A 25,971-nucleotide genomic window follows, 5' to 3' on the forward strand; every position below is an offset into this window, starting at 1 on the left:
TCGGGACCACCCCTGGACAATTGTCCGCGACTGCCTATTTATTTTTGTAACCATATTCAGCAGAAACCCTTGGTACAGGGACCCTCTATCCGCAACCCGAGAGCGCGTTCGGTGGCTTTATCATAGGCCCTTCAGTTTGATTCTAGAGGAATCAAAACCGAACCGAATGGTATATATATATAAGATAAAGTTAAAATAGCGATATATAATTCTATATTTACACCCACTGTGCTTGTTTGACGATGATACCGAAAATGCTGTTTGTTTTCACGTATTTCTAATGGCTTAGGAGATCCTTCTAGAAAATTACAATTTTTATTTTTTTGAAGAAAATTTTTAAAGGTTATACTCGTTCAGACTCACCGATTTTGAATTTTTAAATTATAAATAACTAATTTAATCATTACAAATTTTTAATTCATCAATTTTAATATCATTTATGAGCCAAAAAATGTTCGATAATCTCAGCCAAGACAAGGCTCGTCTTGAGTCAGGTAAACGTCGTCTTAGTCAAGACAAGACAAGACTCGACTTAAGACAAGTAAACGCCGTTTTACCTGTCGTGGCCATAAAAGTAAGACGAAGGCCTGTGTCTCGATTCAGTTTTGAGACGCAACCAGGCATCGATGCCTTGGAGACGAACTCAAGACATAACCAAGTCGAACTCAAGTCGAAGCATTTTTACTCGGGTGTATGTCTGTATGTATTGCTGTCTCTCTGTGAACATGAGAAATTAAAAAAAAAAGTAATCTATTAGATTGCCCTTTGGTACACTCGTTTAATGTTCTAAACTAAAGGTCAAGTTCGTTAGCTAGCCATTTTGTATGAAAATTCAAAAAGTGGGCACATTTTGAATATTTTTCAGACCACTTTTTTAAAAATTCAAAAATTCTCTGTACGGTTGTTCATAGAATTCAAAAAATTTGACAATTTATCCTAATGACTTTTTTCGAAAAATAAAAAATTACTAGAGTTATAGCATTTTCAAAATCCAAAAAAATAAACTAAAATGAACAATTTAGGCCAAACAATGCATGATACGAAAAAAAGTCTGTAAAAGAAAAATGTTGCTTTTTAAAAGCCCTACAAGATTATGATAACAACTTTTCAATTTGGTCAAAACGTTGAAAATTCCAAATTTGATCGTACAAAAAAATTTTGAAACCACATTTTTTCAAGATCTAAAGATTCTATGCACGGTTGTTCATACTACTTCAAAACTTAAACAATTTATCGTTCTGGCTTTTTTCTATAAAAAGAAAATGATCAGAGTTAGAGAATTTTCAAAATAAAAAAAAAACTAAAATTAACATTTTAGGCCAAACAAAGCGTGACATGAAAAAAGTCAGAAGAAAAATTTTGCTTTTTGAAAGCCCTACAAGATTATGATAACAACTTTTTTAATTTGGTCGAAAAGTTGAAAATTCCAAATTTGATCGTAACAAAAATTTTTGAAACTACATTTTTTCAAGATTTAAAAGTTCTATGTACGATTGTTCATAGTACTCGGAAACTCAAACAATTTATCCCAATGACTTTTTTCTATAAAAATAAAATTATCAGAGTTAGAGAATTTTCAAACTCCAAAAAAACAAACTAAAATGAACATTTTAAGCCAAACAAAGCATTATATGAAAAAAAGTCAAGAGAAAAAAAAACTTTACTTTTTGAAAGCCCTACAGGACTATGATAACAACTTTTTTAATTTGGTCGAAAAGTTGAACATTCCAAATTTGATCGTACCAAAAATAATAAAAAATTCAAAAATTTCATTTTTTGGTCAAACTATGTAAGATACGAAAAAAATGAAAAAGCTCAAATTGCGCGCCCTGGAAAGAACCACAAATTTATAACGAATCACTTTTCGATATAAGCTACGAAAAAAATGGGACAAAAATTGTTCATCCAAAAAAGAGCTATAATTTTTGATAGGACACGTAGTTTTTGCTTTAGTCGTGAAAAACAAAAAATATATAGGTTCCTGTATTAAACCCTATGCAGATGCGCAGTAGTTTATACTGAATCGTAAAAAACAATATTAAAAATAAAAAAAAAATTATAAAAGCAAGGAAATAAGAATTAGTATTATTCAATTTATATGCATAATATGAATTGTAATGATATACGTTTATTGAAATGATACATGTTTCAGAGCAGCTTAGAATACAATTGAATGCAAAATAAGAAACAAATACAAAAATAATCATGATAAATACAATTTGCTTTTTATTTTGCAATTTTTTAATAAGTAATCCCAGGCAGAGTTGCATAAAAAATGTATTATAATAGATATAAAAGTGTTGTGTATAATGTAAAAAAGTTGACATGTTGGATAAAATCGAGTGCGAAGCACGAGATACGTGATGAGAATGTGTTCGTTAAAGCCAAAAGAGCTTTAACAAAAGAAAGTTCAAAATCACAAAATTACAGTTGTTGGTCCGTTCACCTTTGATTTTAAAAGGTCTGTGCCCGAATGCGGAAGAAATGCAAAGACCAAGTGCGGAGTGCGATTGCCATCAGTCGCGTGCCGTAGGTGCTCTCAAACTCTCAAGCTAAGCTCTTTTAACGAAATAGAATTCACAATGACAAAATTACAGTGGTGGATGTTTTGAGTCTTAATTTTAAAATGTTTGCGCAAGAATGTGCGAAAATATAAACACCGAGCACGTAGCACGAGGTAAATACATAATCGAGCGCGAAGCGCGAGATAAATACAATATAAGGCGCGAAGCGCAAAAACCAACAGTCGCGTGCCCTAGACGCCTGTTGTTCCGTCCGAGTCGAGTCCCGACAGTACAGTCTTCTTCAAGCTACAGTGCCATGGTGAACATGAATGCGGCGCAATGAGAAAAAGAGACATTGGAAAGAGAAAGAAGAGGTAGTGCAGAGAAAAGTAGTGTTAAAATTTGATCAATTATAAATTCAGACTTGAAGTGCAGAGCAAAGTAGTGTTAAAATTAGCCGGACTGAACATTATTTAGTTGAGTATGTTTAGAGAAATGTGTTCAACAGCAGCGACGAAATTTTTCTGAGCCTTTTAGAAGCAATTAGATACGTCTATCCTCAATGAGGTACTAGAGCATTTATTTACTTGGAGATAAATTGTCCTTTTCAGGACAAAAATCGGCCCTTTTCAGGGCCAACACTATTTTTTAACGAAGGATTTTTCTATTGTTTTTATCCATGTTTTTTTGGTTTCTGTTACTTTGTACTTTTGTTCAGAATTTACAGCAAAATTGAATCTTATAAAAGCTACAAGTCTGAATTTAAAATTGATCAAATTTGAACACTGCTTTGCTCTGCACTTCAAGTCTGAATTTATAATTGATCATATTCTAACAGTACTTTGCTCTGCACTGGCTCTTCTATCTCTTTCTCATGTCTCCCTTTGTAATTGCACCTGCTACTGCTTGCTCCATGGTTCGCATCCACGTTCGCTGTAGCTAGTGTAGCTTGTAGAAGACGGTACTGTCGGGAATCGAATCGGATGGAATAGGCCCCCAAAGAGCAGGTCAAGCAGCTGGTTACGAACCATGGAGTCCTTTTAAGCCAATTTTTTTTTTATTAAAAATACAACAACTTATAGTTGATAATAAAAACACTTTTTTAAACACTTTTTTAAACACTTTTTTTGGTTGTCGATTAATATATATAATATTTCCTTTTATATTTCATTATATTTATACATTTATTTATTTTAATTAATTTTCAATTCATTAATTTTTAATCTTTTTAATTTATTAATAAATTATATGTTATTATTTATTATAATTATTTATTTTAAAAAAATATATAAATGTATAATTAATACAAAATTTAATATTTTATAATTTACATTTCACATTTATTCAGAAAGAAATCAGATCCATTCGGAACGAACATAAACAGTGGGACACAGGTGAACTTTCGGAAAGCATCGGGATAAGATTTTATGTGAATTTAAAACACAATTAAGTGAATTGAAAACATTAGAAAAATATCACAAAATAAAAAAAGTCCATTGATTTGAGTAGAATTAATTAAATTTAGAAGAACACTGCAACACTTATTAAGAAAGAAATCTGAAACGTTCAGAAAAAAGTAGATGCAGTGGGAAAGTTCAGAGAAAGTTCAGAAACATGTCGGAAACCTTCGGAAAGAGAGGCGTTAGGAAAGAAATCGGAAGCAAAGTTCCCATACAATTCGGAAAGAGTCGGAATAGAAACTTCTTTTCGGTTCTTTCCGTTTCTTCCGCTAGGGCAGAGATTTAAGTCCTTTTAAGAGTAATGCGACGGACATATAATGGTCCAATTGTATTCGTCACGTATCAGGCGGACAGAATTATCTTTAATAATTGGGCGTCATCAACTGTTTTGGCGTATCTCATTCCATTTACGAGATACGTTAAATTCATTCCAATTTTCATCATTAAAAAAATGTCAGATATCTGAAATAATCGAAACCCGTAGATTCCGAATTATTATGTTTCAGACTGTTAACTTTGAAATTTAAAAAATTAATTTCTTAATTTTAATCCGAAAGCTTAACAAAGAAACCTTAGTGAGTGTCGGCTACTATATTGAAATAGAATGTCTGCTTGTTATTAATGATCGAATTCTTGTTTCAATCTCGTAAAGGACATTTTAAAGCCTTCAGAGCATTTGAACAAGCTATATGGAGATTTAAAAATATTTACCTAAGCGCCTGTGGAGAATATTCTCTGAAACTTCTCTGAGCCTGAGAATCTTCAGTGAATATTCAGAGATTTCTATTCGTAGTGTTTTTTCAAAATAACTCAAGACCGGTTGATTATAGGTCAAATATGGTCATGTAGAAAAATGCTCGCAATTTTATAGTGCACAAAAAAGTACGAACTGTCGTTGACGCATTGTTAACGGCTATGCTATAAAATTGGATTATCTGTACAATTGTGCGATTTCTAAACAAATAAAATAAAAACTGAAAATATCCGAGAAAGAACGTAGGAAATAGATCAGGCCATTTGTATTGGAGCAAATGCAGTTTTGCGTTTTAAAAAACCGACCAACTCATTTGCATTAAAAATTATAAGTATAAAATCTGCTCAACTACAGTGTACAATTTGGTATGCTTAAAAGAATGCTTTTAACAAGAAACTTTCATCAATTGTTGCTCAATATTTACACAATATATTTCCCAATTTTTAGGTCAAAATAGTAATATTTTTTTTAAACGCAGTTTAATTAATAATTTTTTTAAACGCAGTTTTTTTAAAACATACACATACATTTTCTCCAATACAAACTGCGGTGGCGTGCACATATGGTTGGGGACTTTTTACAGTATCTTTATAAAGCCATCCCCAAAGGATCGATGGAAAAAATGCTTCTTTTCCGAATTTTGTTCTCAAATCCTTCATTGACTGGGCTATTCCGAAGTTTTGAGAATAGCACTTTTTTTGCCATTCCTGAACATAGCGCGGATTGCAAGCGTATTTTTTCTCTTACCTCAGTGAGTGATGAACGTAATCGAATGTCACTTGAGACAGATAAGGTAGTTGTCGTGCGAAAAGTCAGAAATCTGAAGAAGAAAAACAGTTTTGCTATCATTTTAAGAATCAAAATATTATAACTGATCTCATTGCAAATAAAAAACATTATATTTTATTAAAAATGTTAAAATTCACAACAAAGAAAGATAATTTTTTACCATGTTTTTTGGAATTGAATTTTTTCTGACCGACGCTTCTTACCAATTTTTGAAAAATGATTGCATTTTAATAAATGATGCCTTATTTTTTCCAGAAAAACATTCTCTACAACTCTTCTGTTTCCGAATATGAAAGTCAATTTTTCTATGGCTTCTATGGCTTCTTCTATGGCTCTAAATCATTAGAACAATTTTTGTAAGAAGCGATTTTTTTAACAAATAATTATATTTTAAGACTACCTAGATATTTTTAAAATTGGAAACACTAGAGTTGTAAGCATTTTTTCCCGGAATAATAAGCTGTCATTTATTAAAATGCAATCATTTTTCAAAATTTACGTATTACACTACTATATTCCTTAAATAAAAACGTTGATCTTGAAATAGTTATTTGTGACATAATTATTTATAATATAATATTTATTGTTATATGTACAATTTATTCATGTATTAGAGTAATAAACATTTACCATTTTCAAAAAACGCGCCAAATTAGGCCAGGTGTGCGTGGCCTCAATTATCTTTCCACACTCCTTGCCCAATTTGACACGTTTGAATTAAGCGTCCTATCAAGCTATTTGGTCACCCTACTGATGACTTTCAATTCGGTTGTATATATTTTTTGTGTGTAGCATTTAATTTTTCACAAAAAGTAACTAAACTTTACTAAATTCCCAGGTGGAAATGTTATGTATAATTTATATACAGGGTGCCGCAGACTCAAGTGTCCGGACTTTTATAGCTGTATAAAAATAAAAAATAAAAAAATAAAAAATTCCTTTTCCAAAAATCAGTTGAAGATTTAGTCTTTAGTTACAAAAGATTTAAGCTAGACCAATCAGGAGCGCGATATAAACAGTCGTGCGAGCATGAGCGGGAGTCCAAAGTAGTGTGGTGACCGCTGTTCTCCCATAACTAACCACACGTCAATGCTCTCTTCAATAACTCTTTTCGACTTTTCAAGGACATTTTTCTTTTCTTGACTTTTATCATACCGTGCGTTATCTGGTTTAAAATGTTCATTTTCGTGTGCTTTTTTGGATTCTGTAAATTTTATATCTCTGGTAATGTTTGGTTTTATAAAAAAAAGTCATTAGGATGAATTGTTCGTCTTTTTGAATGCTCTGAATAGCCGTACAGAGAATTTTTTAATTAAAAAAAAAATTTCTCAAAAATATTCAAAATATGCTCACTTTTTGAATTTTTATCCAAAATGGCTGGCTAACGAACTTGACCTTCATTTTTAGACAATAAAAGAGTTTACGAAAGGAAAATCGAATCAGTCAATTCTTTCGAAAGTTTTCGTGCTAACAAAAAAAACCATCCACGAACGGACAGACAGACTGACAGACACATTCGCACAAATCTGTTTTTCGGATTCAGGGAGTCTCAAAACGTGGACCTTTGATAAAGACTGGGGTGGTCAAATTTTACACAAATCTAATACCTTCTGCCATTCATTAATTTTCAGCTGCAAATTGTTTAAAAGTATACTTTTATAAGTATTCCTTTAAAATTGTTTAATTTCACATTCCAGTTTCAGATTAATTATTTAAGTAAGCATTAGTTTTAATGATTTTTAAAAATTTTAAATGTTATTATAATAAACACAACTTTTTATTTATTATCCCCAACTTTTAGAATGTAATTAGTAAATCATTTATAATTAATAATATGAACATTTATACCTAATTTTTTTAATCCATTTAAATTTGAATTTATTATTGTTTTTAAAGATTAGGAGTTTATATAATAATAATTAGAGGATGATCTTTCAATTCAATGTATCCTATATTGGAAGTTATTCAATATCAATATTAATAATCTTTTACATAAATTTCATTGTATATATAAAAAGTTTGTCATAAGGACAACCGCAGGATTTTGCCGGGACTGGGTGCTAATCTGAAACACTGCACCCGATCCCAGTGAAATCGCGGTAAAATGTTCACCACAACCATGTCTCACGGCCATGACATAGGTGGTTACACTCTGTAACGGAATCAATACGACGATCCGGCAAAATTCTCGTGCACCCTGAGGTCACGAAGCGACCAAAGGACGACAACCTTCTGCATTTTTCCCGCGCGTGTTTTAGCATATTGCTCACACGCAGGGATGCTTTTCAGGCTACTAACCAGTGAAAGCTTGGCACCTCCAAGGGCGCAGATGATAAGGACGATTAGTTTAACAGAATATTACGGGTACAATCGTCGCAACTCCCATATAAGGTTTCAATACCTCTCATTCTTTTCATTCTCCTTGGCTATGATGCTTTTGTCAGCTGGTGCCGAAAATTCGATAACGAACATGGTTCGCTTCTCGAAGTCAAGAAGAATTATGTCAGGCCTCGAGTGTACAACAGACACAATTATCGAGAATATAAAGTTCCAGTATATATTGCACTTCTCATTCTCGACAATTGACTCGATTTCCCTAGGAGCATTTAGAAGAAAGATATTAAGTTTAATCCCGTAAGAGTGACAGAGATGGCAATAAAGCACTCTTAGTGCCGCATTGTGCCTCTGGGTGTCGGTTGCTCCGAATGAGTTGGACAACTAGATAATATGTATACTAAATTCTCGGGGTGTGCATGGCACGCCCAACAGCTATCATCGGGAATATCTTGGCTCAAAATGTGGCGACAGTACGTTAGGCTAGAAATGACACCGTCTTGACATGCCAAAATGAAACCCTCCGTGCCAGACTTCAATCCCGGTGATTTAAAGAAAGCAAAAGTTAGCTCACATTACATTGACTGATCCTCCACATTTATGTGGAATATGCCGTGCATCCTCTTATCGAGGAGCTGTACACGGAAGTTTTTCTCTTGTTCTTTGTTAATCTGGGCTTTCAGGAGTGAGTACTCGAAATAGCTAAGATTTTATGCATTTTGCTCACCCCTAATACTGAAGTTAAGTCCAAGTGTTTCAGCAGCCCCCCTCCGCTGCTTTGTACAGACAGTAGATCACGGAACAGAAGACTCTAGATGCATGCTTTTATTTATGTGCATAACCTTTCGTGTCCCAATATCAAGGGATCTGAGCTCGATCTTCGTCCATGGTACCACTCCAAATGAATAGAGTACTACCGGGACATGAGCATGTTCGTTGCAGATACTTTGTTCCTCGCACAGTCCGGAAGACCAAATCTGCCGGATGAGACGTTTTTATCTGCTTCGGAGAGTATCTTTTATAGATGTCGCACCCTGAGTGCTGCTCTGTGGCTCAGGGTCTTCAGGGATGCTATTAGGTTTCCCTCGCTTCAAATAAACCTTGGCGCATTTGTCTAACCTAAATTCCATTCCTATTTCCTTAGTATATCGTTCGACAATCTCTAGAGCTAGATGTAATTGCTCTTTTTTTTAGCATAGATCTTAAGATCGTCCATGTACAATACATGAGTGACCTTGTACTTTCGATCTGCAGGTTTGCCGCAAAAGTACCCGTCGGAATGGCGAAGTGGTACTATTTTATAAGTAAGTTCCATCTTTTTTCAATATATGTTATCATTACAGGGTGTTGCTGTTCTTATATAAGGGTTAATTTTACAAAAGCGATTGATATGGCATTGGAAAATAAAGAAAAAGTGCAAGAATTGAGAACAAAAAAGTCCCAACAGTTAATGTATACATTTTTTGGCATCAGTCTGCAGGTTTCGATTCAGATACAAAGACGAGGGTTGTTTTTGTAACAATTAAGGGTGAAGAATAATAGTGCTCCTTAGTTATGCTTTGAAAAACCCGTGTTAATATTTTATAAGTATTTTCCATCTAGATAGTTTCTTTTTCTTAATACGTTTTTGCAGCACAGGAGGTAGCTTTTTAAATTAAGGGTTGATTTTACAAAAGTGTTTCATATCAAATTGGAAAGCAAAAAAATCTAGCCTAGTCACTTTTTTAATACTTTTTTTCATTACAGGGGTAATTCTTTAAATAAGGGTTTATCTTATACATAAAAGAAATTAATAGCACAGTGTAAAGCAAAAATAATAGCAAAAAATCTAGCCGTCATTTTTTTTTTTTAGTTAATCGATTTTTGTAGAGGACATCGCTGAGTTGACGGCAAGCTAGCGCTGCCCCGTTTTTCTCGAAAACTAACGGAGCAAAAAAAATTTTTTTTTGATAAAGAATTAACTAAAATTAATTAAATCAAATTAACTAAAGGACATGTATCCAAACTGTCAATAAATACATAACTACAAATAAAAAAAGAATTGAATTCTATTTTTAAAGAATGTACATTGAAAAAATATTTATCGTTAATAAGGAAGTGCTTCCAAAATATTAAAAAAATATATATAAATTTCTATTTTCTCTGGCAACTACTTCATTTTCCTGACTTCCCTAACAAACTTTTCCCCTCTGACATGTGGCCACCCTGTTCGAGATAATTGGGCCAATATTTTTTATAAGTTAGACTAGGGCCGAAATTTCGAGAAGACTAGTCCATTTCCTTTTCCATTTTTTAGTAATATCATAATCGATGTCTAAGCTGCTGAGATGCACTCCTATAACCTCTATAATTATTTTGAACTTTTTCGGATAATTTGAATTATTTATAAACCATTTGGATTTCTTTGAAGCTGTGAATTCTGATGAGCATAACAATTGTAAATGGTTAACTGTCCTCAAATATTTAATGTTTACTTTTTAAATTAAATTCTGATGAATTTAAAATTTCTCATTCTTCTAAAGAGTGACGCAAAAATATCTCGCAAAATAGGCTTTATTCAGCCTATTTCTTGGACCTCGCTAGGAACCTGGGGTAAAGATATAAAAATACCTTAGAGGTATCAAATTGCTCGTCATTGAAAACGGAAGAGAGCATCGCTTTTCTTTTTATTTAACTTTAAAAAAATCACCCCTATTTAGAAGTAGAGAAGATCCCAAAACAATTAAAAAATAGCACACGCCACAAATTATAAAATCATTTTTCATTGTACTTTTCCAATAAAATAAACCTTTCAAAATTAAAATCACGTATTTTCTTGATCGATGTAGGGTTGACGTGAAAAATGATTTTATAATTAGTGGTATTTTCTATTATTTAATTTTTTGGAGGTCGTCTCAGCCCCTAAGAAGAGGTAATTTTTTTTAATTTAGAAAAAAACGAAAAGCGACGTTTATTTTGTTTTTCAATTACTAGTAATTGGATACCCGTAACATATTTTTCCCAGGTCGCTAGCGAGGTCCAAAAAATAGGCTAAATGTAGCGTCAATCTTTGAATTCTAAAAAAGTGACGTTAAAATACGATGTTTTTAGTCTATTTTTTGGACCAAGCTAGCGACCTGGGGAAAAAATATAAAAATACCTTACAGGTATCAAATTACTCGTCATTGAAAACCAAAGCATCAGTTCATATAAATTTTTTTTTAAATTACCCCTATTTAGGCGTTGAGAAGACAAAAAAATAGCAAACACTACTAAATATACAAACATTTTTCATTGTACTTTTTCTATCAAATAAACCATACAAAAGTAAAATCACGGATTCTCTTTATCGATACGGGGTTGATGTGAAAAATGATTTTATAATTGGTGGTATTTTATATTTTTTAATTTTTGGGGGGTCTTCTCAACCCCTGAGTAGAGGTAATTAAAAAAAAATTTAAACGAAAGGCGATGCTCATTTTGGTTTTCAATGACAAGTAATTTGATACCTGTAACATATTTTCTCCCGAGGTCGCTAGTGAGGTCCAAAAAATAGGCTAAATTTAGCGTCACTCTTTGAATTCTAAATAAGTGACGTTAAAATAAGATGTTTTTAGTCTATTCTTTGGACCAAGCTAGCGACCTGGGAGAAAAATATAAAAATGCCTTACAAGTATCAAATTACTCGTCATTGAAAACCAAAGCATCAGTTCATTTAAAAATTTGTTTTTAAATTACCCTTATTTAGGCGTTGAGAAGACAAAAAAATAGCAAACACTACTAAATATACAAACATTTTTCATTGTACTTTTTCTATCAAATAAACCATACAAAAGTAAAATCACGGATTTTCTTTACCGATACGGGGTTGATGTGAAAAATGATTTTATAATTGGTGGTATTTTATATTTTTTTGGGGGTCTTCTCAACCCCTAAGTAGAGGTAATTAAAAAAAAAAATTTAAACGAAAGACTATGCTCATTTTGGTTTTCAATGACAAGTAATTTCACTCTTTTCTATTTAAAACATAATTTCTACTTTAATAAATTTCAAGATTTTTTTTAAATCTGTCGTTTATCCTTATGATGTCTTAGATTTTTCTATATAAGACTTTCTACATGAATCTGCTATATCATCAGAGATGGTGCCTTACCGACAGTAGATCAACCCTCCAAACCATGAAGGCAGAAAATCTACACAATATCGATCAAATTAAGAATCTTCAATAACAGAAAATGCTTAACGTCTTAATCAGACTAGATGGAAAATAATATTTTCAAATTAAAATTATTTCTTGAAAAAAAGATCCTACTCCTAGGTCAATCAATTGGGAATCGAACCACAAAACTTATAATTTCTGGTCAGGTGCTTTTCTAATTAATCTATTAGAGGGACCAGAATAAGAATTCTGAATTCAAGAAAATAACGCAAATCTTTAGCTAGATACTAATGGTACAAGTAATTATTTTTAAATGATTCTGTTATATTATCAGAAATGGTAACTTACCGACAGTAGATCAACCCTCCAAACCATGAAGGCAGAAAATCTACACAATATAGATCAAGTTAAGAATCTTCAATAACAGAAAATAATTTTAATTTGAAAATATTATTTTCCATCTAGTCTGATTAAGAGGTTAAGCATTTTCTGTTATTGAAGATTCTTAACTTGATCGACATTGTGTAGATTTTCTGCCATCATGGTTTGGAGGCTTGATCAACTGTCGGTAAGGTGCCATCTCTGATGATACAGCAGATTATATATATATATATATATACAGCAGATACAGCTAAAAATTGCCGTTATTTTCTTCAATTAAGAGGTCTTATTCTGATCCCTCTAATAGCTCAATTAGAAAAGCACCTGACCGGAAAACAGAAGTATTGTGGTTCAGTTCCAAATCGAATGAAGAAGGAGTAGGATCTTTTTTTCAAGAAATAATTTCAATTTAAAACTTTGTAGACTTGTAAAAATAAAACCACTTTCTATTAATTGGAAGTATTATATTTAATCGAAAATTAAAGTTTTAGGTTATTTCAAAACGATGAAACTGAAATAACATTTATTTTTTAACAGAAAAATATACCAGATATCACAAGGACAAACGTCGTGTCTTTTAAATAAAACATAAAACTATATTAAAATAGAAATGATATTAAATACAAAATTAAGAAGAATAAATATAAGAAGTAAAATCTGTATAACAATTTAGTGAAATATTAATGACAGAATATTGAAAAAATTAGAACAGCCATTGGTATTTATACTGAAATTTCGATAACAATAACTGGCATTTTTTCGGTACACTGTCAATTCGAATTTAATTCTATGAAATGATTTAATCCAAAGAGAAATATTAAAAATAATATGTAAAAACAAGAATCCCAATAATTAATAAAGTAAAAAATGTAAATATGTATACTTGCCCTACTGAAAGAAATCTCTGAGTATATTCTAAAGATACTCTAGGGTCAGAGAAGCTCAGAGAAATTCTCCGCAGGAACTCAAGTAGATATATTCAAAGGTCTAGGTAGTTCTTTTAAATGTTTTAAAGGCTTTAAAATGCCCTTTCCGAAATTGAAATAGAAATAGGATCATAAATAAAAAGCAGAGAGGCTGAAATTGAAATAAGAATTCGATCATAAATAACAAGCAGAAGAGCTATATCAATAGAGTAGCCGACACTCAAGGGTCCTTTGTTAAGCTTTCGGATTAAAATTTAAAAGTAGATTTGCTTAAATTTCATAGTTAACAGCCTAAAACATAATAATTCGGAATCTACGGGTTTCGATGATTTCAGATATCTAACATTTTTTTTAAATGCTTAAAATTGAAATTAATACGACATTTCTCGTAAATGGAATGAGATACGCCAAAAAAGACAACATTTTTTAATTCAACTAAAAAATGGTATATTAGCATATAAGTTATAATTTTAAATAAGTATGATGAGAAAATTCATGAAATTAAAAAAAAAGTGTTAATAATTTGAAGAGAAATTTAAAAAGGGAGAGCGGATTAGCCACGACCAACTACTGTAAATAACAGCAAATAAATAGTAAATAAATAGTAAATAAATAATAATAATCTGGAAAAGAGGCAGGCAAAATAATTTGTTGTGATTGAAGATAAAATGCGTTATAATATAATGGAAACCTTAATTCGTATAATGCCTACCGTTAGAAATCTCAGAATATATACTGTAGATTCTTAGGCTCTGCGAAGCTCTGAGAAATTCTCCGCAGACACTCAGGTAGATATATTTAAAGGTCCAGGTAGCTCCTTTAAATGGTTTGAAAGCATTAAAATCTCTTTTCCGAAATAAAACAAAATACGATCATAAATAACAAGCAAACAAGCAGAGAGGCTATCTCAATAGAGTAGCCAACACTCAAGGGTCCTTTGTTTAGCTTTTGGATTAAAATTTAGAAATAGATTTTTTTTAATTTCAAAGTTAAGAAAATAAAACATTATAATTCGGAACCTACGGGTTTCGATGACTTCAGATATTTAATTTTTTTTTTAATATTTAAAATTGGAATTAATGCAACGTTTCTCGCATGAGATACGCGAAAAAATACAACATTTTTAAATTCAATTCGAAAACTTTATATTAGTATATAAGTTTTAATTACAAATAAGTATAATAAGAAAATTCATCCATTAAAAAAAAGTGTAAATAATTTGAAGAAAAATATAAAAAGGGAGAGCCGGGTTAGCAACGACCAACTATTGTAAATATCTCTGCCCGACCAGTACGTGGCGAATGCAAAAGGACTATTATATGACCGTCGCATCACTCTTAAAAGGACCTCTAAAATGACCTTGAAAAGGACCCAAATCTGTCTATCTCTGAGATTAAATAATTCAAATCGAACCTGCAAATAGTCTCAAACCGGCCAGGCTATTTCGGCTGAGAATACTCTAAGATTTCTATCGGTAGGGATTAACTATGAAATGTAAGTTTTTATTGAAACATTTCAGATCTATGCAAATCACAGCCAAGTTACTGGTTTTATGATTAATCAATTTACGAGAAAAAGATTATAGAATTTAAAAAATAAAAAGCAGAACTTAAATATAATGTTGATAAATAATTAAATAAGTAGTAAACCCTTAAACTTTTCCATGGAATTACCATAAATATAAATTGTCAATTCAACACTACAGAGAAGTGTAAGTATTACTTCAGCTATACCTTAATTATGTGAGAAAATAATAAGATGTTTTATGATTTTAAAATATACGTAACAGAAATTGATGCACCAAAATATTCGAACCTTCAATTTACTATTTTTGTTTGATTGGTTTATTAATTATGACAAGCTGTCTTAAAGCTTTTGTTTTACCGGCGATTTAAGCAATTTAGCGCAAGGGATCGTACTACCATGAGGCCAGAAGCTCCATGCAGCAGAAACCCCTTTGACTATACACAAGAACGCCTACTAGTCCAGTAAAATTAACTCGAAAACAGGTCATTTCCAGAAAAAATTTATAAATTCTGATATCTATCGTAGGTGGTTCCGTATGGCATCCGAATCAAATATCAAAAGAGTTTCTCTCTGACCGGTGGGAGGAAACACTCTTAAATCTAATAAACAACCCCCGAACATTGTTTCTTGGTGATTAATTCGAAAAGAACGCATCTAACGACAAAAATAGTAGAGTACAAAAAAATAGTAGATGAAATTCTGAATAAAAAGTGTTCTATGCATTTTTGTCCTACGGGTCACAGTTCACGACTAATTCACCCTCTGCGTAGGGGGTGAGTTTGAGCTCGAAGTCCGCACGCTCTTTCTCTTGCAAATACCTCGAAAGGGGGTGGGTTTTAGCTCATAATGTGTAGGGCTAAAATTGCAGAGCAGACAATTCTTCTTAAATACTGCTCATTAATTATTTATTTTTTAAACAATTAATCATTATATAAACATTATTCCGAAAATATATCAGTGACTCATTTGATGAAAAACGGATTAAAGGCTATGTATAATGTATTGAGTAAATAATAAATACGATTTTAACCATTTTTCAATAATAAAATTAATTTATTAGTAATTATTCAGTGATATATAGGTTTGTACTTGTAGTAGGAATAGTAACAGTGAAAGTAGTAGCAGTACTCTCTTGCAAATACCTCGAAATGGGGTGTTTTTTCGGTAAAACTATACATGATTTAAATTGTATAACAGACAATTATCATCCGAAATTTTATTTAAGGAAAATCAGTTTTAACTGTGCCTCCAGAAAAAATCCGAAATAATCTTAAACATAAAGCACGTTTGATTTTTCAATTACAGCAACGAGCTCAAAACGAAAGTTTTGAAACACTTGTTGCTAATGGCGATGTCGATGTGCTAATCGAGCAGGCTGCCATCAATGAATCCCATCGGAATAAAACAGTTGCAGTTGGACAGGATGTGGATCTCCTCGCGTTGATTATTGCTCTTTCTCCGGTGGAAAATGATATTTTGTTCCTAAAAGAAGGAAAAGGAAATGTAAAATCCCACATTTATAGTTCGAAACTTTTGCAAGATTCTGAGTCCTTAACAAACAGTAAGGAATCCATTTTATTTGCTCACGCATTTAGTGGGTGCGATTCAACCTCTGGCTTCTTCGGACAGGGAAAAATTAAAACAATTACTTTTCTGATTATAAATGAATCCTTGCAGGATATTGTGAAAACTTTCAAAAACCCTGATTCTACTCACTGTTAAGAAGCAGCTGTTAGGGAGCAATGCATTATTGCATTATATAAGGCTAAACCTTCTGAAACAAGCTTAAACAAATACAGATACGTATTCTTCAACAAATCTGTAACTTCTTTCATTCAGGATGTATGAATGAAGGATGTATTGGAAAAGAGGAAAAAATAGTTTATTTCCAGTTTATACTACTAAGGTACCAGCTCCATCTCACATAACGAAGTTGATCATTTGTTCATGTAAAATGGGATGCGGTAAACGTTGTGGATGCGTAAAAGCTGGACTAAAATGTTCCGTAATGTGTAACGCGACGCAGACCGAAGAAACCGTGGAGGCTCGTGCTCCCCAACACGGGAAAAGAGAGAGGGAGCTCTCCCTGAGTCCCATTGAGGCTGGCTGCTCCAAGCCGCAGAGCAAAAATCTAAAGGTTGCAAAACGCTGGGGACGTAACGACGTCGACCCCAAAGAAAGCGGAAAAGGTAGCAGAACCTTTCTTCAATAAGTTGAGGAAGGAGAAGAGTGGGCAGAAGCGAGGTAGACCCGAGGCGGTTCTAATCAAGCTGGCCGAGGGTCTAAACTACGCGGGGCAGTGTATCCAGGACGTGGGATTTTTCGGCCCCCACCACTCTTCCATCTGGGAGCGACACATTGAAACGCAGCGTGTCGATGAGTCGGCTCTGTTAAATGCCGCGAAGCCCAGCCTCGTGTAAAGCCGAAAATGCACGAACAGAAACCAGAGCTCTCCCGACCTCACGAATGACGATCTAGCTGCTCCTCAAATTTATTCAGGTTTTGAAATTCCGAGTTACCTTAGAACCATTAGGCTTATTGCGAAGAGGCAAATATAATGGATTTTATGTAAATAAATCTAGGAGACAAGACTTCTGGCTCTAAAAATGATACAGTTAAATTTTTAGTATGATAAAATTATTTTTCTGAAAATTCCTGTGAACAATTTAGAAGATTATACCAATCAAGTTTTTTACATCTTGAATGCTTTTTTAAAATTTTCAGAAAAATGTAGTAAGTTAAAAATTTTGTTTTGGAATTTATTTTGTTTTAAACGTATTAGAAATAATACTTCTAAATGTTCTAAACTTTTTTTAAAAAGACTCGAATTTTTCTAATATTTTTTTAAATCCAATAAAATAAAAAATGTATCGGTTCTTTTTTTATACATCTCTTTCCATGCTATTTTAGGCTATAATCACAATTTTGAGGATTTTAAGAGAAAAAGCCAAAAAGTTATGAACTTGACCGACCTCATTCAAAAGACTAATCATTGGACAAAAATGTTGTAGAATTTTCCTTTGAATGTGGTGTGGAAAAGAATTTAATTAAAAAATGTGTAGGATTTTCTGAACAGAAAACTGCATGAATTTCTGAACTTTCTTATTTTTATTTTATAAGCGTGTTTTAATCGTTAACGACGGTTTTTTGTACCATGTTTGACCCTCGGCCAGAATCAAGGAAAAATAATCTAAAAATATATTCATTAGTTTTTAAAATTCTACAAAGACTTACCTTTACCATTTTTTTTCTCTTTTTATAATCATGAGATATTTCTTCATAAAACAAATTTTGTTAGGTTTATTTTACAATTATTTACAATCAATTTCCAATTAAAATTATTTTACAATTAAAATAAAATTATAAAAGCTCAATTTTGTACTTTTGAGATAAGTATTTTAAGGCATTAAAGATTTTTTAAAGTTTTCATATACAGCAAAATAAGTATTATCAGTTTGTTTATAAATTTATATGTAAATAATTAAAATAAGAATCTTAATAAAATTAAAAAAAAAAGATCTTCGAATGCATCAGAAGTGTCAAAAAAGATCCTAGGAGATTTTAAAGACATTTTATTTTTATTATATATATCAAAAATTTTAAAAATCATTCAAAATGTCGAAAAAAATGTCCTTATAATCTTCTAAATTTTCCCAGGCATTTTAAGAAACTATGTTTATTCTCCTGAAATCTTTCGAGATTCTTTTAAAGTTCCTAAAGTTTATCTTGCGTTTCTAAAACACTTTTAAAGTTTTAATTTTTTTGAATCTCATTAAGTCTATCAAATACTTCCTGATTTCACTTGATTTTTTTTTTCAACTGATACTTAGAAAATTGTCGATTTTACTAGTTTTAGGTTCCCCGGATTTTTTTCTAGAATAATAAATATTTTGTCTTAAAAATTTGGGAAATGATAGCGAACATGCTAACGGACGTCCCCACACACTTTTTTTGTAGGTTAATTCAAAAAAGTTTTAATTTAGCAAAATGTAAATAAATTGCTTAGCGCTTAGAAATTAGTATCGATTTTTTCAGTGTTAGATTCCCCCGGCCTTTTTCCTAGGGTAAGAAATATTTTGCCTTCAAAATCTGGGAAATGATAGCGAACATGCTGACGGGCGTCCCCACACACTTTTTTTTGTGTTTTTTTATCAAAAAATTTTTGATATTGCTAACAACGTGCGTGTATATTTCGAGCTTATGTGTGTTACAATTCACCAAAGTGTTACTTCCAAACTACACAATATTTTTGGCCGAAAACTTTGGACTTACAAATAAACATAGTAACTAATCTCCCGGAACTAACCTTGTTTGCAGACGATCAAAGAAGTTTATTTCATAAATAATTTCCAGATTATCGGAAGGGCATAGATGAAAAACGACATTACCTCAAAAATAATGCATATGCATAAAACTTTTATTTAGCACAATAAATTATGTTTGTTATTATCCCTCAAAAAAGAGTCTGGGGACGTCCGTTATGATATTTTATAGAATCTCCGAATTCAGTTTTTAAACATTTTCATTTTTGTGGAAAAAGCCGGAGAAACTGTAAGTATCACATGCTCTTAGTAAATTTTTTTTAATGATTAAAAACTTTCACACGATTATGAGAAAAATAATTCTGTTTTTCTAATCTTGTCAGACCTTCCAATCTATATCTTTAAAAATTATTCAAATTTTTCCTGCTTTTTTTTATTCTGCAAAATTAAAAAAAAGATGGCTTTAAAGTTTTTCAGATGCTTTGAGAATATTTGAAATGTTTAAAAATACTCTTTTCAAATTAATTTTCCGAGATAAAAAATTATGTTAATTATTACTTTAAAAATCTTTACAAGTTTTAATTATTTTCTAATCGTTTCAAAAATTTTGAATATCTCTTAAACTTACACAAATTTGAAAGAATTAGGTTCCTTAATTTTTCTAAAGTAAAGTAATATGGAAAAATTACAATATTTTGCTTCAAACTATTTTTTCGTACTTTTTAAACATCTAAGGAAATAATAAAATATGTTTTGTAATATTTTTTCAATGTTCTGTTAGAATTCATTGCAAAACAATTATTTACATTTTTTCCCAAGGAGTTTATTTCATTATCTTTCATTATCTGTAAGTCTTTCGTTTATTGACTTTTATTATTGTTTTTTCACTTTACATACATATCTATTATATCTTATCAAAATTTAATATAAAAGTCTTGAATGTTAAGTGTATTTAAATACAACGATTTTTAATGTTTGCACATTTTTACAAATAATTCAACAAATTATATGTGTAATTAAAATAAAATTTTTTTAAATCTCATTCAGCTTATTCCAAGTTATCTTTTTTGAATTTTCAAAATTTATGTAATTTCTTATTCTGATTGGAAATAATTGAACCTCCTGCGATTAAAATCGGCGATTCTGCTTGAGAAGAAATGTGCTAAAAGTGATTTAAAAAAAAATCATTCGAATTTTAATTTTAAAGACTGATAATTGTACACAATTTTCAGGCGCATCTATCTTATTCTTCTACAAGAATTTTTAGTTTTTTAAATCAGTTTATCCTACGTTTATAAAACTCCTCTGAAGTTTAAATTCTTTTTTAAACTCAACTATTCTACTCAATATTTATTGAATTTATTCGATTATTTACATTTTTTTTTAATTTCTAATGTTATCGAATTAAAAAATGTTAATTTTAAAACCTTCTACACTCTTTTTCGAAATTTTAGGAAATTGTTTGATGTGTTTAAAAATCTTCGTTAATTTTCTTTTAAAGCGCATTTTTCAAAATAAAAAATCATTAAAAATCTTCACACGATAATTAGGAAAATAATTCCTTTTTTCTAATCTTGTCAGGTTTCCTAATCTTTAAAAATTATTTAATTTTTTCCTGAATTTTTTTATTTTGCAAAATTTAAAAAAATTGCCTCTACACGTTTTCAGATACTTTGACAATTTTTCACGTCTTTTTTAATGTTTTGAAATGCTTTAAAATAATCTCCTAAAATTAACTTTTCGAAATAAAAAATTATTTTAACTATTTCTAGGAACCTAAAATAAATTTTTCATTTTCGTGAAAACTTACAAAATTCTTATAAAATCTTTACAAGTTTTAATTATATTTGAATTCTTTCAAAATTCCTGAATATCTCTTAAATTTACTCAAATTTGAAAGTAGATTTTTAAATAATTTAAAAAATTGTGTAACAAAATTGCACAAGAAGGCCTAATAAGAATTGTGTTCCTTAATTCAAGATGTGAAGAAATTGACTCATAATCTTTTAAATTTTTCCCAGGAATTTTGAGAAAAATTGTTTTACCTCCTTGAAATCTTTCGGAATTCCTTTAAAGTTTCTAAAGTTTATGTTTGGATTCTTTGAAAATCTACGTTTCTAACAGAGGTTAAGTTTAAAATTGGATTTGAATCTCTTCCATTCTTCTTAATATTTCTTGGATTTACTCGATTTTGATCTATTTATTATAATCTTACCAAATTGAAACATTTTGCTTTAAAATCTTCTACAGTTTTCTTTTAAATTTTAGGAAAGCCTTTCACATGTTTAAAAACCTCTTTTTAATATTCTCATAAAGTACGCTTTTTAATATAAAGTCATTAAAAATTTTCCTACTAATCTTGAAAAAGTTCTTTTTCTAATCTTCTCGGACCTTCTAAGCCTTCTTATCATTAAAAACTAATTAAATTTTTCCTGATTTTCTTTGAAATTCGGCAAAATGAAAAAGATTGCCTTCAAATCTTCAGATTCTTTATTGACCATTTTAAACATAGTTTAAAATTTGTTGGAATTTTTTTAAATCAATTTTTCAAAATAAAAAATTATATTAATTATTCATAGAAACCTAAAAGAATTTTTTCATTTTCGTGAAACCTTAAAAAATACTTTTAAACATCTTTACAACTTTTAATTATTTTCGAATCGTTTCAACATTCCTGAATATATCTTAAACTCACGGAAATTTGAAAGCACATTTTTTAAACCAAAATAAATTTAAAAGAAAAATGTGCAATAAAATTGCGCAAGAAGGTTTGATAAGAATTAATTTCCTTATTTTTTTCTAAAATTATAGAACATAAAAATTGCCTGAACTTTCATTCTCTTGACACCCCGCGAAATTCAGTTTACTTAAAAACTGCTCTAAATAGCCAGTTAGCCACCGAAAACGGATCGTGAAGTCGGGGGGGCTTGGGATCGTGCACTTTTGGCTCTACAGGAGGCTGGCCTATGCAACATGTAGCAGAGCCGACTCACCGACGCGCTACGTTTAAATATGTCGCTCCCAGATGGGAGAGTGGTGGGGGCCGAAAAATCCCACGTTCTGGAGACACTGACGCGGGGGTCCTCAAGGGCCTCAAGCAGCAGGTTAGTCCTGACGCCCTTGGTGTTAAAATCAAGGGGGTTAGGGAGACCTGAAACGGAAAGGCCCTTGTCGAGTTAGGACCCACAGGAAAGGGCAGAACCGAACTGTCGGCAGCGATAAGGGATGCAGTTGGCGACGGGGGTAGTGTGCGTGAGCTCGAATCCCGTGTGGAGGTTGAGGTCTTAGACCTCGACACTACCACAGATGTATAGGAAGTAGGGGCAGTCGTGAGGGGCCACTTCAAGGATAATGAAGTCGGAGAGGTTAAGGTCAGCCTCACGGAAAGACCCTTCAGAGTTACTCTTGAGGGCTTTCGTGGAGCTGAAAGAAGAGGTAGCTGCAAAATTGCTACGCGCGGGGCACCTGAAGGTGAAATAGGTGTCCTGTCGCGAGCAAAATAAAAGGGAAAAGATGCGGTCCTATCGCTGCCTAGACTTCGGCCACAAGACAGCTGGCTGTAAAGGCCCGGACCGTACTAAGGCGTGCTGAAGATATGTCAGGGGGGGACACAGGGCTGCGGCGTGTGAAACACACCGCAGTGCTACCTCTGCGCCGCAAACGATGAAAAACCCGGGACAGGCAATCTTCCGGGGACGATAAGGTGCTTGGCCTTCAGGGAGGCAGCTTCAATGAGGAAGCCTCCCGGACGTCCAAGCTAAAAAAGGATGCCCAATCAGGATGCTGAAAGCCGATGTGCCCGAAGTACGATACCCCCGTACTACTGAGGACGATGAAAGCATCTTGATTGGGCAGAGAAGCACAGGTGTATGCCAAGCAGGCAGAAAACGTTGGAAGTCGAAACACGGCTTACTATCCTATAACTTTGGACTCTGAAGTAATGCGATAAGCGGTTCCGGAGTCCTCGGTTAGCAGGAAAAGGAGTTATGGTTTAGTGGGTAGGCGCCGCTTGGTGAGTCCCGCACGCACATTCGTTCCCTGTGGACTATGCGCCCATGTTGCATCCTACGTGTATATGCGTGATGTGCACATATTAGGCTCATGGTCCCCAATGTTCGAATGTGGTAAGCGCATGAGCATTCGCCGTTTTTACACTTTTAACAAACAAACAAAAACTACTACTACAACTACTACTACTACTACTACTACTACTACTGCTGCTACTACTACTACTACTACTACTACTACTACTACTACTACTACTACTACTACTACTACTACTACTACTTCTACTACTACTACTACTACTACTACTACTACTACTACTACTACTACTACTACTACTACTACTACTACTACTACTACTACTACATTTCTTACATTTTTAATTACTTCCGAAATAGTCAACATTTTATAATGTTCTTGGGCTCAATTTTGAAGCTTTTTTTCACCGTATCACAGCAGCTTACGAGTAAAAATTGTAAAAAAAATTCTTTTCGAATTGCAAGAACTTGTTGTAATAAAAAAGTTGGATAAATTTGAAAACATCTTATCTGTAGGCAAATCAGAAAAAAGTTAAATAAATATATATTTTAAAAAAATTACATAGAAACTTCATGATTATATGTTTTATACATTTTACAACAATATTTTTATCACTAAAAATAATTTTTCAATTTTTCCAACTTCGTTGTTAGAACTTCCAAGTTCTTGCAATTCGAAAAGAAGTTTTTTAATATTCATACTCATACGCTGTTGTAATACGGTGAAAAAAAAGCTTCAAAATGAGTCCAAGAACATTAAAAAATGTTGACTATTTCGAAAGTTATTGAAATTTTAAGAAAACATTGAAACTTACACTATTTTTGCAATATCTACTTCAAAACTAGACACATTGGCTTCACCCTGGGCTTATTTTAAACAGAATTTTGAAAACAATTAACCTTTTAAAGAGACATATTTTAAGCTCCAGTATAATTTAAATTAAGAAAATTTATTCAGCCATAAAAAAATAGGTGGCCCAAAACTTTTGCATGCCACTGTACACAGGCTTTAATCAATTTTTCATCAAATGAATCATTGATATATTTTTAAAATAATGTTTATATAATATTTAATTATTTAAAAAATAAATATTTAAGGAACAGTATTTACAGAGAATTGTTTGCTCTACAATTTTACATTATGAGCGCAAAAACAACCACCTTTCGAGATGTTCTAGAGAAAAAGCGTGCAGACTTCGAGCTCAAACTCATCCCCTAAGCAGAGGGTAGATTACTCGGAAACTGTGACCCGTACGACAAAAATTCATAGAACATTTTTCACTTAAAAATCTACTATTTTTTTGTACTGGACTATTTTTGTCGTTGGATGCACACTTTTCGAAATAATCGCGAAAAACAAATTTTCGGGGGTTATTTGTTAGATTTAAGGGCGTTTCCTCCCACCGGCCAGCGGGAAACTCTTTTGATATTGGATTTGGATGCCATATGTACGATAGTTATCAAAACTTTATAAATTTTTTCTGGAAAAAAGTATAATTTTACTGGACTTTATATAGGATTGACTAATTTAATCCTTCCAAGAACTGCTGCCCTACGCAGTTTCACAGCCGTGCTGCAGTGTGTGGTACGGTTAACAATGGGTCGCCACCAGTTTACAATAGACTGTTTACTTATAACATCTTTGGTATCTCAGACCTAATATCTTTGTTGCTACACCACTTTACTTTCTTTCTTAGCAGTTACGAATTATCGTCAGCCGTTGTTAAATTTGGAGTGTTTCACAGATTTAGACATTTTTGTCCGCCCCGCTCAAACAGCCTGAAATAGTTTTATGAGAGACCCTTTCTGTACTGAGATTTCCGAATCAAGAAATGTCTGCTCTGTTCGTGATATAAATTACAAAGTAAAAATTAATTCAGTAAATCATTTTAAACCACCTTTTTCAATGGTCACCGTAAAAACCTACGATCTGAATACTAATGATGCAGAATATGTCAGCATTGACAGCGATACATTGTCTTATAAGGAAAATAGAATTATCAAGAGTATCGAAAAACTTTGTGTACATGCCCTACCGAAAGAAATCTCTGAGTTTTCTGTAGCGAAATAGCCTGGCCCATTTGAGTCTATAAACAGTCGATTTGAAACAATATAGTCTCGGAGATAGCCTGAGAGATTTGGGTCCTTTTCAAGATCCTTTTAGTCGTCCTTTTAAGAGTGGTGCGACGGTAATATAATGTTCCTTTTGTACTCGTCGCGTACCGGGCGGGAAGAGTTATTTACAGTAGTTGGTCGTGGCTAATCCGCTCTCCCTTTTTAAATTTCTCTTCAAATTATTAACACTTTTTTTAATTTCATGAATTTTCTCATACTTATTTTAAATTATAACTTATATGCTAATGTAAAATTTTCTACTTTAATTAAAAAATGTTGTCTTTTTTGGCGTATCTCATTCCATTTACGACAAACGTTGTAATAATTCCAATTTTAAACATTAAAAAAAAGTTAGATATCTGAAATCATCGAAACCCGTAGACTCCGAATTATTATGTTTTAGGCTGTTAACTATGAAATAAAAAAAAAATCTGCTTCTATATTTTAATCCGAAAGCTTAACAAAGGACCCTTGAGTGTCGGCTACTTTATTGATATAGCCTCTCTGCTTGTTATTTATGATCGTATTTCTATTTCAATTCCAGAAAGGACATTTAAAAGCCTTTAAAACGTATAAAAGAACTGCCTGGACCTTAAAATATATCTACCTGAGTGCCTGCGGAGAATTGCTCTCAGCTTCTCTGACCCTAGAGAATTTTTAGAATATACTCAGAGATTCTTTTCGGTAGGGTGTGCATGCATGCGTGTATATACTATATATTAATAATGTGGATCCAAA

At 32.1% G+C, this 25,971-nt stretch overlaps 1 protein-coding gene across 6 annotated transcripts in view; it reads right to left on the reverse strand.

Moving 5' to 3' along the window:
- The window catches only part of LOC117168915 (protein sarah), a 124,212-nt gene that overhangs the window by 97,891 nt on the left and 350 nt on the right, over positions 1 to 25,971 (reverse strand). For 5 of the 6 annotated variants that reach the window (XM_033354865.1, XM_033354870.1, XM_033354868.1 and 2 more), the window contains exon 2: positions 5,466 to 5,538. The exons of the other annotated variant lie outside the window; for it this stretch is intronic. The gene's annotated coding sequence lies outside the window, so the exon portion shown is untranslated. The remainder of the gene's footprint in view (positions 1 to 5,465; positions 5,539 to 25,971) is intronic. 6 annotated transcript variants of the gene reach the window in all.

This window comes from Belonocnema kinseyi, chromosome 3 (assembly GCF_010883055.1).
Source record: "Belonocnema kinseyi isolate 2016_QV_RU_SX_M_011 chromosome 3, B_treatae_v1, whole genome shotgun sequence".
Taxonomy (NCBI): Eukaryota; Metazoa; Arthropoda; class Insecta; order Hymenoptera; family Cynipidae; genus Belonocnema; species Belonocnema kinseyi.